This window comes from Uloborus diversus, chromosome 9 (assembly GCF_026930045.1).
Source record: "Uloborus diversus isolate 005 chromosome 9, Udiv.v.3.1, whole genome shotgun sequence".
Classification (NCBI taxonomy): domain Eukaryota; kingdom Metazoa; phylum Arthropoda; class Arachnida; order Araneae; family Uloboridae; genus Uloborus; species Uloborus diversus.
In genome coordinates, this window is record NC_072739.1 from 46,596,198 (window position 1) to 46,609,856 (window position 13,659).

The window sequence follows — 13,659 nt, forward strand, 5'->3', positions numbered from 1 at the left end:
AAGAATGGATTGCGCAAAAAGACGAACCATCAAGCCGTCGAAGGCGGCTAGCATGAAATAAGGATTACTATGCTATAGAAAATCTCCTTGAGAAATTACATTATGTCTGTATTATTAATATGTCTGTTCTGTCAACAGAACAAACATTGCAGATGTTTGTTCTGTTGACAGACGTGCAGAAGTGTTAGACATGCAGAAATTTTCATGTTTTTTACATAGGGGAGATCGGGGTTAGTTGTTACACGGGGTAAGTTGTTACATTCGAATTTAAAATTAACCGCCAGGAGAAACTGACTTTCCTTGCAATAGATGATTGCACTCGCCCATTTGCATTCCCTGACGATCACTGGAGTACTTGCAGTCAGTAGCAGGGAGAGTGTTAAAGAAAAGAGCTTTTAGAGTCTGGAAGTAATTTTTCTTTCCGTTGTTATTTTCTATTTGTGACGAAGCCGTTGCAGATAACGAATTTAATTCTATACCACGTGAAAGCCTACATTTTCAGGTTAGTGTTAACATATTTAAAAGTTTTGTACAAAGATATAATAATATGTGCCCAGTATATATATAATATGTGCCCAGAATTAATGTGTCGTCATATGGGGCAAGTTGTTACAATTTTGTTGGGGTTAGTTGTTTCAAGTAACAGCTTGCCCCATGCAAATTTTTAATATTATGTTTTCTTTTTAAATGTGATACGGCGGGGGAGTATAAAAACAAAACGGACAGGGGCAAAACACCTGAAGAAACATACTTGGATGTGGCTAAAAAAGTAATTGTAGGTATTTCATTACAAAAGGCAGCCGATGAGTTTTATGACTCTAGAGAGATTCTGCAGTTAGATGAAAAAAGCTAGTGGTGATCAGTAGTATTTCTGATCTGTTTTATTGCATGAATTAAGTCATATAAAATACTGTAGTTGAATGACGATAGTTGTAGTGATAATAATTCTGATCTCTTTTCATTCTATGATTTAAATTATTGTTATTAAATAAATAATAATAATTACAACAATGATAATAATAATAATGTATTATTCAAATAAAGGTCTTTCTCCAACGCTGCAGGCAGTGCAGAAGTGAAGACGGTTCGCAAGCGGAAACCATATAGGTCAGCGCCACTTCAACACATACATCATTAAAAAATGTTTTGCAAGCCGAAGCTGGGTAGCAAAAATCTGTGAAAAGGAAATTTTGTCTAACAGAGAAGAATAAGGCAAAAAAAAAAAAAAAGCAAGAAGATGCGTCCAAAAAATGCGTCCTTCGGATGAAGATGATGAAGACTGGTTCTGCTTAGAGTGCTCTAAACCGTACTCAGAATCCAAAAAACCAACTAAACGGCTTCAATGTCGTAATTGTGACAAATGGACACATGACCGATGTGCTAAGTTTGATAAATTATATGCTTGTAAAAATTGTAATTCGCAGACAATGATAATGATGATGATAGTTTATTTGAATAAGTCATTAATGAAGTAAATCTGTAAAGCCAAGAAGTTTTTGATTTTTAACGTGGTTAAGAATTTTTAAAATTTAACAGAGTATACAAGAAAATGCACTGTTAAAAATTCAGGAAGATTTTCTGGTAATTGTTACTGTAAAATGGCGGACTAACGCATCGCTGATTTTTCCGGTAATTTATACCGGAGAAATAAGCGATCCCAGCGCCAATTGGTTGCTGTGGCCTACCGAGGGAAACGTAAAATTTTACAGTAACATTTGATTTTTACGGTAATAATTACTGGCAACATGGATGCCAGTAACAATTACCGTAAATTTTCCGGAAAATTTTTTAACAGTGTGTGTAAAATTCATTTCAGTACTAAAATATATCTGATGTAACTAACCCCATATACTGTAACAACATGCCCCTTGATGGGGTAAGTTGTTACAATCTACATCTATTCAAAAAACTTTAAATATTTTGGAGTAGTGGCTTCTAATCATTTTTAAAAAAAAATATGTTATGAATGTTAAACAATCTAGATGCATTTGAAAGTTTCACGCGTGTAAATAATCGAAATAGTTTAGCGTAGAAACATATTGAACAAATTTGTAACAACTAACCTCGGTCATCCCTATCTGTGCGTGATGCAGGAGGTCCATTTGAGGGGGTGGGGAGATCACGGCATAGACACATGTTTTAATTTGTGTTGTAAAGGTTTTTTTTTCTCTTGGTAGGAGGGCGTAGGAGGTTTCATTTTTACAAGGGTTGCATCACTTTTGAGGGACTGGACAACCCTGCATGATGAAATTCTTGTTTGATAGGTCTCCTAACTGATTTATTCCTTAAATTGCATTATAGCGTTTTTTTTTTTTAAGTAAGACAAATTGTTTGCCACCAATAAGCAAATAAAAAACTTACTAAAATATGACCAAAATATGTTTTGTACAACTGATTTCATTCTGATATTAATTCCACAATTTGATGAACGAATGAAACAATAACTCACAAAAATGAGGCTAGAGACATGTTAAACAAAATTGGAAAATGACTTTAATTCTTTATTCATACAACAGTAAGTAGGAAGATTGGGAGGCAAAACGCAAAATGAAATCCAATAGATTTCACATGCTTGCCCACAGTAAAAAGGGCAATACTTTAAAAATTATTTTGACTAGATCAAAAGTCCGGTTTGAATCTTCTTCAACACAATAAGATGTCCTTTGTCTTAAGTACCTGTACTTGTTTGGCATGATATTAATACTGATTAATTCAATCGGTTACCTTGTGCGAAGGACATGATGCATCCTTGTGTTAATGGACATTTCATGAAATAATAAAGCTAAAGGGCCACTCCACGAAAAAGCCGCCACTTTGTTCTGCACGCGGCAGCCCATATATTTCATTAAAAAGTAGTAGTTCAAAATGGAAATGAAGAAACATTTTTGCTTAAGAAACCAGTTTTTTAAGCAACATAACTGTATGAATTACTTTTTAAAATGATTTAAAAAAAAATAAATATGCGAGCTGTCCCGGGCAGGAAAAAAATGTTCCTTTTACAGTGTAATGGCCGTAACTCAAGCAAAGGAATCAATAGTTGTGATTGGCAATTATTATCATTTTTTTTTCAAAATTAGGTTTAATTGAACTTAATTTTAACATTGCGTTTGTCTACATGATCCAATTTATATAAATAAGCAAGTTGCAATTATCTTTTCTCATTATAATGTCTTAAAAACGCGTACTGTGTAGAATCAAGTGTCCAACATTTAATCCAGGATGCTATAAGGTTTGAGGAAAGTGGAGGCACATTATTACATTATCGTGACAAAATAAGATCATTTGAAGATTTTTCAGTATTTATTATCCTGAACACTTGTTCTATAACGTTTTCCGATATTTAACTACTCGGCAACATAAAATAATAATAATAATTAAAAAAAAACAGAAAAAAAGGAAATTGTGGATTTGTTTTTTTAATTTCAGGGTGCTTTGAGATTTTGATCAGACACTATTACCTTTAATGAAATTGTTTTGCAAGCAAGGCATGACAGCCAAGTCAAATTTCCTTATAATTTGATCTGAGGTAGAAAATTTCTAGAATTGACAAATGATTTAATTTCTGGTTTTCCAAGAAAAATGAAAGTTTTATTGGTTCTTTTTCGAACACTTGTTGCAAAATTGTGAGTCAAATTACCATCACAATTTAATATTAAATCACTAGGATTTCTTAATTATTTGCCATCGTCTAAAATCTTCCATTTAGGTTTCGTTTCTGTGTATTATTCTTTTCTTCTTCGACTGACCTTGACGCGTGGGCTGATAAATTTGTTTCTACAAATTTATTAGAAGTTTAGATAAAAATCAGATTATAATACGTTCTGTAATGCAAGAAAGATGTATGAAAATCAAACAACTAATGCTTCCATTGTTTCTTATTTACCAATTATTATAGCTTGATAATGCTGTTAAAACTCTGAAACTAAATTAATCTGAATTAATGAAATAATTAAGAGCTTTCAGGTGTGGGTTAGTGCCAAAGTAGTAAATAATAGATTTGGGAAACTGAGTAAATATTAAGCCCATTTGAAAGTGAAATATAAGTTCACATTTTTGTTAATAAACTGTTGATCGATTTTTTGAGTCATTGCTCCTTGAGACAAATTAAGGATCATATTTTACAAATGAAATAAGCGAAATAAATTTTGATTTTTTTTTCAGAGTAAAATTGTTTACCGATTGGGCGAATTGTTGCTCCTTGGAACAAATTATGAATCAAATTTTTCCGGAAGGAAAGTGTTCACGAACAGGAAGTATGTTTTGGGAATTTTTACGACGTTGGTAGAAAGTTGAACCAAAGCTGGTAGGAGTATAAAACGGAGATGGAGACGATATCTTCATATGTTGGAATGAATTGTGCGCAAGATAATCATTGTTAGATGAGAGTGGGACTGTTTTTGACCTGTTAGTGCAACATGATTTTTGGACTTGGTCCAGAGGTCTAGACCAAGGGGATCAGCAAAAAAATCACGGTAAAAAAGATGATAAAAGTGAAATCAACGTAAATAAAGCAAAAATTATGAAGAAAATACAGCATATGGCTACTTCAAGGATACAATGGAGCCTCTTCATCAGTGCATCAAAGCTCACCAACAAAACAAAAGGTCCCGAAAGAACTAAGAACAGCCATGTGGAAATTGGTATTAATACCAAAGAGGGCTAACCAATAGGAATTCAGGACAAAAGACATCAAACAACGAATCAACAAACGACAGGTCAACCCCGGGATCAGAGCAAGGGGGAGAGTCAACCAATCAGTTCTCTCGTGTCCTTTTGTTGTGTTGGTGAGCTTTTTGCACTGACATATCATATTGTGGCTCTTAGCTTATATGATAATTTTTCATTTAACGGTAAAAAAGCTTTGAAGGTTGGATACAGTCAGTCTGATTTTCGTACGACTCGGATTCAACTTTGCTATCGTTTCTGACTCGGTCACATGACGAATTTCATTTCTGATTGGTGCATTTAATGTGATTTCGTCCACGAGACTGGTTGAAAACGACATCGAAAGAAATGTGACCGGTTTGAGAACCACCATGTGTGCGGATTCGAAAACTTTACAAATGCAGAGGAACAAAAAACAAAGGATATTGTTTGTTGTTATTGTTGTTCTTTCTCTTCCTAAAACTGAAATAGAGCGTATTTTCCTGCTTTTTAAAGTTCCAAATATATGTTCGAAAACTATTTATTTCCCGCTATTTCTATAGCCGTATGCACGAACTGTTTTTGTTACAAATTGACTTTACTGATTCATTGTGCTACGATTTGTTTCAGTATTTCTATTAGCTTTTTTTTATACTCGCTTTGTCGCGGGAGGAGGGAAAAGTTTTTTAATCATTGCCAAACAGAAAATGTGATAAATACTACTAATAAAAAATATTTATAAAATTATCAAATTCATTTATAGGCTGAAATTAAGGGAGCATAGATTTTTGGAGTTGGGCTTTTGAAATTCTTGAAGCAATACAGTTTTCTAAAGATTTTAATTGGCTCAAGTCATCAGTTTAAAAGCATTTTTAAAAGCTTTTTTTTCCCATCATATACTTATTGAGTTTCTAATCGTCAAATGATTTTCCCACGTCAAATGGTATAAAAACTGGCAACACGGTATCTTTGCAAAATTTAACCAACCATTGACTTCTTTTATGCGGGCGTGAATAAATTTCGATCTTTCAGTTCTGAAGAAGCTCTAATATGTTTATTTGCTACGCCGAATGCTTTAAATTTGATATTGGAAACAATTTTCAGTGAACGTTTTCTTTATTGTAAACTTATAAGCGAAAAAAAAAAAATAAGAAGAAGAAACTAATTTTCTGAACGTTATATGAAACTTGTTAATCTACTTGCAGATATAATTCAATATATTTTCAGATTTTTAACAGCATAAACATTTTGCTCAGCTTCAGCGCTTAACAGATGCAAAATAATCTTAAAAACTCAAAAAAGGTTTTTGTATTAAAAATAACATAATTAAATCACACATCATTCTTACTAACTAATTTCGTACCATATTTGAACTCACACTTCCACTGCTAAACACAAAAATTTAGCTAAAACAAAAAATTCTCATGCAATGTCTATGACACCAGCATTTACTGCTAGAAACATTTAAAAGAAATGACGACCAATCATAACATATGTCCAACTTGTAAAAATATATTTTGCACAAAATTTTTGTTAACCAACTGAAGTGGAATAAAAAAATTTATTTTCATTGGTTTTCTGCTCCCAAACTTTCAATGACTTCAGTTTAAAATTGTATATAATATCATATAAACTATTGATAGCTAGATATACTTTAACGTAACAAATTTAAATACTAATTTTAGTAGAAATTTTGAAATATTAACAATTTAGCTTTTTCTAAAAATATGAATACTAAGATATATATTTTTTTCAGCTAATTCAATTTTTCAAAAGGTTTTCTTAAAGTGGAAATCATTTAATAAAAACTTTCAGCATAACAGTTAATGCGTCAGGTTTTACCAGAGATTTTTGAAGGTTTACATAAAATAATTGATCATTTAATTGATACATGTAAACATAAGCTAGTATTTCTTTTTTTAATTATCTAGCTTTAGAGAAAAATAAGTAACAAATAATGGCTAAACCGTCTAGCTCAAATATCAGGTAATCAGAAAAGTTCTCACTTTTTTATCCTGCGGGAACTGCAACAGCAGGATGTAATTTCTGATTTGTTTTAGAAACAAATTGATAAAAAAAATTCACCCCCGGAAAGTTGTAAAAGTCTCGGGTGAATTTTTTTACTAAAAAGAAAAAAAAAATTCCAGTTACGTCTGAAAATAGGAACGTATTTTGAATCTTCTTATGATGCGAGTATATGGGCATTAAATTGACAGCAGCAGTTTATTCAGTAATTTAAGACTTGCAGGGTATTCTGTAATATACGAACAGTCATAAATATTGCTGCTTTTTTCGTTGATGGAAAAAAAAATCATGTAGTTAGATCTAGAGCGTCAATATCCATGCTTCTAAGGATGTAGCACGGCTAGGAGCATTAGTATTTAAGATTCTGAAAAATTCATTACGATCGGAAGCATCAAGACTAAGTCTGGAGGATGCAGCACGATCAGAAGCAGCAACAATTATGATTCTGGAAGATGTAGCACGATCATAAGCATTACGTTATGATGCTCAAAGATTTAACACGGTCAGAATCATCAACAATTTTGATTCTGGAAGATGCAGCACGATCACGAGAGTCAACAGTTATGATGCTCGAACATGTAACACGGTCAGAATCATCAACAATTATGATTCTGGAAGATGCAACATGATCAAAAGAAATCGTTTATTCCAGAAACCAGTCAAACGTAATGTTTTCAAATTTCATGAAAAAAAAAATACTGTTATCATTTTAAATTGTTCAGTATGAGATTACAATAATTTTTACTGGAAGAAATATATTTAAATATTTTTTCACTAAATTTACACTAAAAAATATTGTAACCTTCATGGTAAGAAAGCAAATGTGGTGCCTTAATATTTAATATTAATCAGAATTGGCCTCTATATATTCATATATTTTAATGAAAAATACAACATCGACAAAAGGTGGGGTTGTCCCCATCTTTGCATCAAGGCCTTGAAATTAAAATCTCGGCTCTCAACTGGTTCTTGAAATAAAGGATTCTGTCGAGTTATTTTGCTGGAAAATGCAACCAGAGCAGAAACATAAGCAGTTGTACCAACAATTAAATTACAAAATTAAAATGGTCTTAATAAAAATTAATATTTTGGAATACTTCAGGAAATTTTTAGTAAGCTCTATGCATCCATTTTCTTTTTGTGCTAACACTGTGCCCTGAAGTGTAAGTTTAAAAGAGTGGTAAAACGTTTATGATTACTTGACAGTTAAGCTTCACTTAATTTCATCATTCAGTTCAATAAATAATACTTACATGTGTGTTCAAATCATCTGTACATTAGAATGGCATCATAATATAATACTGTTTCATACAAACTCACACTAAATGCATTTTTAAAGCTCTCAAAAGTTTCAGTATCTTTTAGCGTAAATATTTCTTTGCCCACAATTCTTAACATGACAGGCCTCAACAAAGCAACAATGTTTATAATTTGAAACAATTTACATCGCACACCACTACACTCATATATTTCTTCTATATAACACTCAATATACAGATCATATCAACTTCTGGAAACGACTTTTTTTTTTTTTTACATAAAACGTATAAGGAACGTTACAGAGCAGACAGTTTTTTCGTGCTTGTATAATCATTGTGCTTCGTTTTCGAAATTATTGTTAAAATTAGCGATAACCCTTTATGCCAGATAAATATGATCCTAAAGAAAGGGAAATCTAAGTGTTTTCTTACACTGACATTTAACGGAAGCTGTTTCTTTAACTGTACCCCTAAGATTATTGCAAAAATAGATGAAAATGAATAGCAAATTATCAAGAAAATACAGCATATAGCTATTTTAAGGCTGTAACGAAGTCTCTTCATCAGTGCAAAAATGCTCAACACACAACAAGAAAACCGAGAGAGAGCATCACACTCGAGTGTTCTCTCGCGATTTTCTGATTGTGTGCTGAGCATTTTTGCCCTGATGAAGATGCTCCATTATAGCTTTGAATTAGCAATATGCTGTATTTTCTGGATAGTTTGTGCTTATTTACGTTGGTGTTTTACATCGCTCATAATTTAGAAGAAAGTTTATTCGACCATTTTTCTCTTCATTTCAAGAACATTAAAAAAAATATTTGAACTACTTTCCATAAATATTACACTGGCGTGAGTCATAAGTTTTTCAAGAAGTTACTTTATTTCTGTAGTAATGCATTGTTAACTCAAAAACCTAGCATTCAAAGTACAAGTCATGTTCTACCGTCTTATGTCATCTGTCAGTCTATTGTTTGGTACTGCGAAGATAATAACATTTTATAATGATTAACGTAATGAAAATCGTAAGAACAACAATAATAATTATTAATCTCTCATCTATGCAACAGAAGCGACACAACTAAAGACAACAATATTGGATAAAATCAAGGATTTACGCAATGCTACAAACTGTTACTCTAAATTATTAAATTTTTATGATTTGTCTCTACTGATTAATCTTTTTTTTTTTTTTTTTTTGCACCACCACGCACTAGTTATGAAAGCGAACTTCGCGAGTTTTATGGCAAAAGAGAAAGCATTAAATTTAGTTTTTAAGTTCTGTTCGACCATCGATTATATGGAAAGTCTAATATCCGGTTAATAGACGGAAATAGACGTATCTATTAGTTTATAGGGATGCTAGTTGGTTTGTTTCAGATGTGCACTTTTGCGTCTCAATAATTTGGTTTTAGTTTTGTTAAAATGAAATTTTTTCACAGCAACATTTTTTAAATCTAAAGTACATTCGATCTATATTCTTACGGCACAACTTAATTGATTTATTTATTCACAAGAAAGTATTAAGATTATCATTTTGCTTTAATGTTCCTGAACGAAATGCAAATATTTTATTTTCTTTTAGGTGTTTTCATTGTAACTATTTTTGTTTCCCCTTGTTTTATTTCTGCGAATGCAATAAATAATTAATTAAGGCACTAGTGACATTATGAAACGCGTGCATCAAAATACCATCGTTATTTTCCCTTCTCCCCAGCTAGATTCAATCAGATGGAATCGTCTTTACTTGGCATATTGCCAAATTACATATAATCCGTGGTCAAACAGTAGTTAGAAGTACGTGCTTCAAAAGTTTTGAGTTGTACTTTCGTTGCCAGGGTGCGATATTATAATAAACTTCTTGTTACAGTAGAATGGTTCATTGGCCTTTCGCCTGTAGCACAGCATATCGCACCTTGGTAAGGAAAGTGGCACGACTCAAAAAAAATAAATAAAATAAATAAAATAAAAATAAACCTCTTAAAACTACTATTGCTTAAAACCTTGATTTTCTCCAGTTTTCTTTTTTTTGTTTCAGACGTTAAAATACGCGTAAAAGATTACTATGTGATGTTTAATGGTTAGTGTTTAATGTCTAAATTACTAATTCAAACTTAAAATTTGGTAAATTTTCCTCTAAATCATTAAATTTTAATGATGTGTCACTATTGATGATATCGTTTTGGCGCCACCACGCATCAGGTATGTAAGCTAAATTTGTGCGAGTTTTGTGGAAAGAAAGGTCATTAAATTTCGATTTTAAATCAATACTTAGTACGTTTTCTCAAATTTCCAGTTGTGTCATTCCTGGGGGTGGGGGGGGGGGAGGTACGCTATGTTTCGCGTTGATTCGGCTGCGTTAAGGCCCAACTGTAACTCATAAGGCCAAAACTCGAAAATTAACTTAAATGTTTGCTCACTTTTATTGCATACAGGTCTCATACCTCATATCAGAACTAGGGTCTGATTTAAGTGTAAGCCCGAGAAGCACGGGCTTTGGGGCCCACTAGCTTCAGAGGGGCCCCCAAAAATTAAAAATTTGTTTTTTCAAAATGAATATTTTCATTTGTTTTGCACAAAAAATGTTTCTAAATATTTTTCATTCCAGTGCAAGTTTAAAAACTTAATTGTTATTGCTGGCTCTGTTTTAGCAAGGTTTAAGAGTTCAGAGAAAAACTCTCTCAAACTATCTGGAGGACATCCAGCGTAGAATGAAACCACTCAGATGTCACTCCATGTTAGTATGGAGCTCACTATTGCTGCTTAAATAAGGCATTTATTTTGTTTCAGTTGATTTACAATGTGTCAAGAGGTTTGAACCTTTTATGATTGTTTATTTATGTAAGTTTCATATTATAAATACATTGCAGTGACTATGTATATATACATACATACACCCTCAGTTTACTGCAGCCAGCCATGCAAATGTCAATGGGTCAACCTAAAAAAAAAATAATGATTCGGATTGCACCCATGATTTTTTTTTGGAGGGGGGGGGGGGGAGAGGTATTAATTTTTTTCATCAAAATTTCTGAATCGGACCCTGATCAGAACTCTACAGTATTGTACGATAAGCAAGCCCAAATGCCAGCTTTTTTTTCGGTTATCTTCCCCTCTTCGCGATTTCGTTATCAGTAAGTTATAAAAATACAAACATTGAAATGTGTCAAATACGGCAAAGCTTATGAATCACTCGAATAGTTTTATACTGGAGCAATGAAACTTTTCACTGGACTAAATTGAATGTAATACTTAAACGCTACGAATAGTATTTACTCACATAAGAAATGACTGCTTAAGTCAAAATCTTGTGGATGTAGTAGTTATTGCTAGCATTTATAAAGTTATTCGAACCCCCTTTAAAAATATTTTTTAATTTATTTATTTATGTAATTACTGTCGCTGGATAAAATTATTTACTCATATTATAAGGTTAAAATTATTTTTGGACCATAGGGTGATCTGCCAGTAAAGGACTACAAACCTGTAGTTGACCACTGGATCACAAAATTGTAAAATAAATAAATAAGTACATATTATTTATATGACTGCTAGAACAAATTTGTACCATCCCATGAAATGCTCTTTGATAATTTATAGAGGCAGCTAAAGTTTTGATTGGAGGTTAGGACGGAACACTTACGAAGCCATCTAGAAAGTTTCAAGAAAGTTACTTTAGTACTAGTGAAAAATGTAATGAGATGAAATGTTTAATTGCACTGTTTGAGGTTAAATTTATTTTTACAGGTTTATTTACTGTGATATACAGATCACCCATGTTTGCTTTGAGCAAATGAAATAAAAGAAAAATCACTCAATAATTAACTATTTATGTTGGTATTAAGAAGTGGTCAACAAATGCTTGTTTAAAATGCTATCATTGCTAATAATTGACCGAAAAAGTTAAGAGGGGACAAACTCTGAAGACGTGACATCACTTTTAAACGATTCCTAGAATGTCGATATCGACTTGAAAGTTGCTATAAACTTTTTACTTTATACCAACTTTCTCAACGAGGAATTTTATCAGGTATAATAGAAATAAATCTGTTTTCTTGTTGCTATAAATGTACAAGTCTATTATCGTTTTCAATTTATTGAAAAAAGAACTATAACTTCAAGACTGTTTGCATACTGCAATCGATGAAAGAAGCTCTTAATAGATATTCTATAACTCCACGAAACATTGAAGGGTTATCGCTAATAAAATCAGCTATTGATACTAAGCTATCTAAAACAAACTTATAGTCAAAAAGTCAAGACAGGCTTTCTCTGCCCTCCGAATTTCTTCTAGAAAGTTGGTATTTTAGATAAAAAATGACGTAAAAAGAAATGTATTCTAGAATGATAAACTAATTCGAAACAGACAACGATTTGTAACATTTGATGATCAAAATTAAATTTAATATAATAAAATATTTTTTCTTGGATTTTGCATTTCATGGATAAAAAAGTACTACCAAAATTAGAGTTTACATAAGCAGTTAAACCTTATAGTTGCATGCTTTTGAAATTTATTTATGATAAAGGAATCCAAAATGTATTTTATGCTAAAATGTTTCTTAAAATTATTTGATGTCTGTCTCGACTTTTCACATATGAGTTTGAATAATTTAAAGACTATTGTCTTTGTATTATCTTAATTACGTATTATCTTAATTTTTAAAATCAGTTATGAACAAGAATATTTTTGGTAAATATTAGTAAATAATTCCATCTAATTGTTTTTACCAAAAGAGTTTTGATACAAATAAAATAGAAAGACTTAGAGCTAGTAACCGGTCAGTTTATTTTTGAGACAACTGCACGTAGTCAGCTACTATGAAACCCTTTTCTGAGTTTGATTTGAATTACTTAATTTCATCACCACTTCTCTTTTTGATACTAATGAAACTTTGAACATTTTTGGCGACGTTCGGAATTTCGCCAAATTAATTTATTGTCGAATGTTTGGTGTTCAGTTTTAATGGTGCTTATGCAAGGTTGGATAACATACCAGATTTAAATGTTTATTGCCACATTCAGCAAGGCTCCAAATGGTGGGAAAATCATTCATATCCAAAACTTCGTCCAATAATACAAAAGCTAAAAAATAAGGATTGCGATTCGTTCCAGAAACTTCCCTGTAAATAGATATGGGTTGGAACTTAAGCTTTAATATCATGAATGTAAATGTTGGTCAACATGATGTGAAATCTTTTTCGGTCGCTAATTTTGTACCAATTATTTCATTGTATGTAATAATAAGGAAATAGAGCAAATTTAGTCAAATTAGACATATAAGCACCCACTTAAAGATACCTTAACTGTGTCTAAAATGTACCAAGATCAATATAATATTTAAACAACTTCAAAATATATAACTTTGTCTTATTACAGAAAATTATATATTTAGTTGTGTGAAGAATTTATTTGCTGTGACAGATAATGCTAATCAAATCATTGGAGTTTAGAAAAAAATATTTGGTACAGAACCATTCTTAAGCCAATGTTAATATAATCAAAAACACTTATTGTTGACAAGGTTAAAGAAGTCAATTGTATCAAAGCGCTAAATCCAGTGCAAATTGTACAGAATACAAGGTAAAACAACCAGTAGTTCACACTGCACTATTGGTTGAAATTTAAAAAGAAAAATTAAATTAACATGCAAAATTTATAAGCTGTAGTTGTAAAATAAGCAAATGCTTATCTTTCAGCTCGTCCTTAGCTCATCTTTTGTCACCTGTAT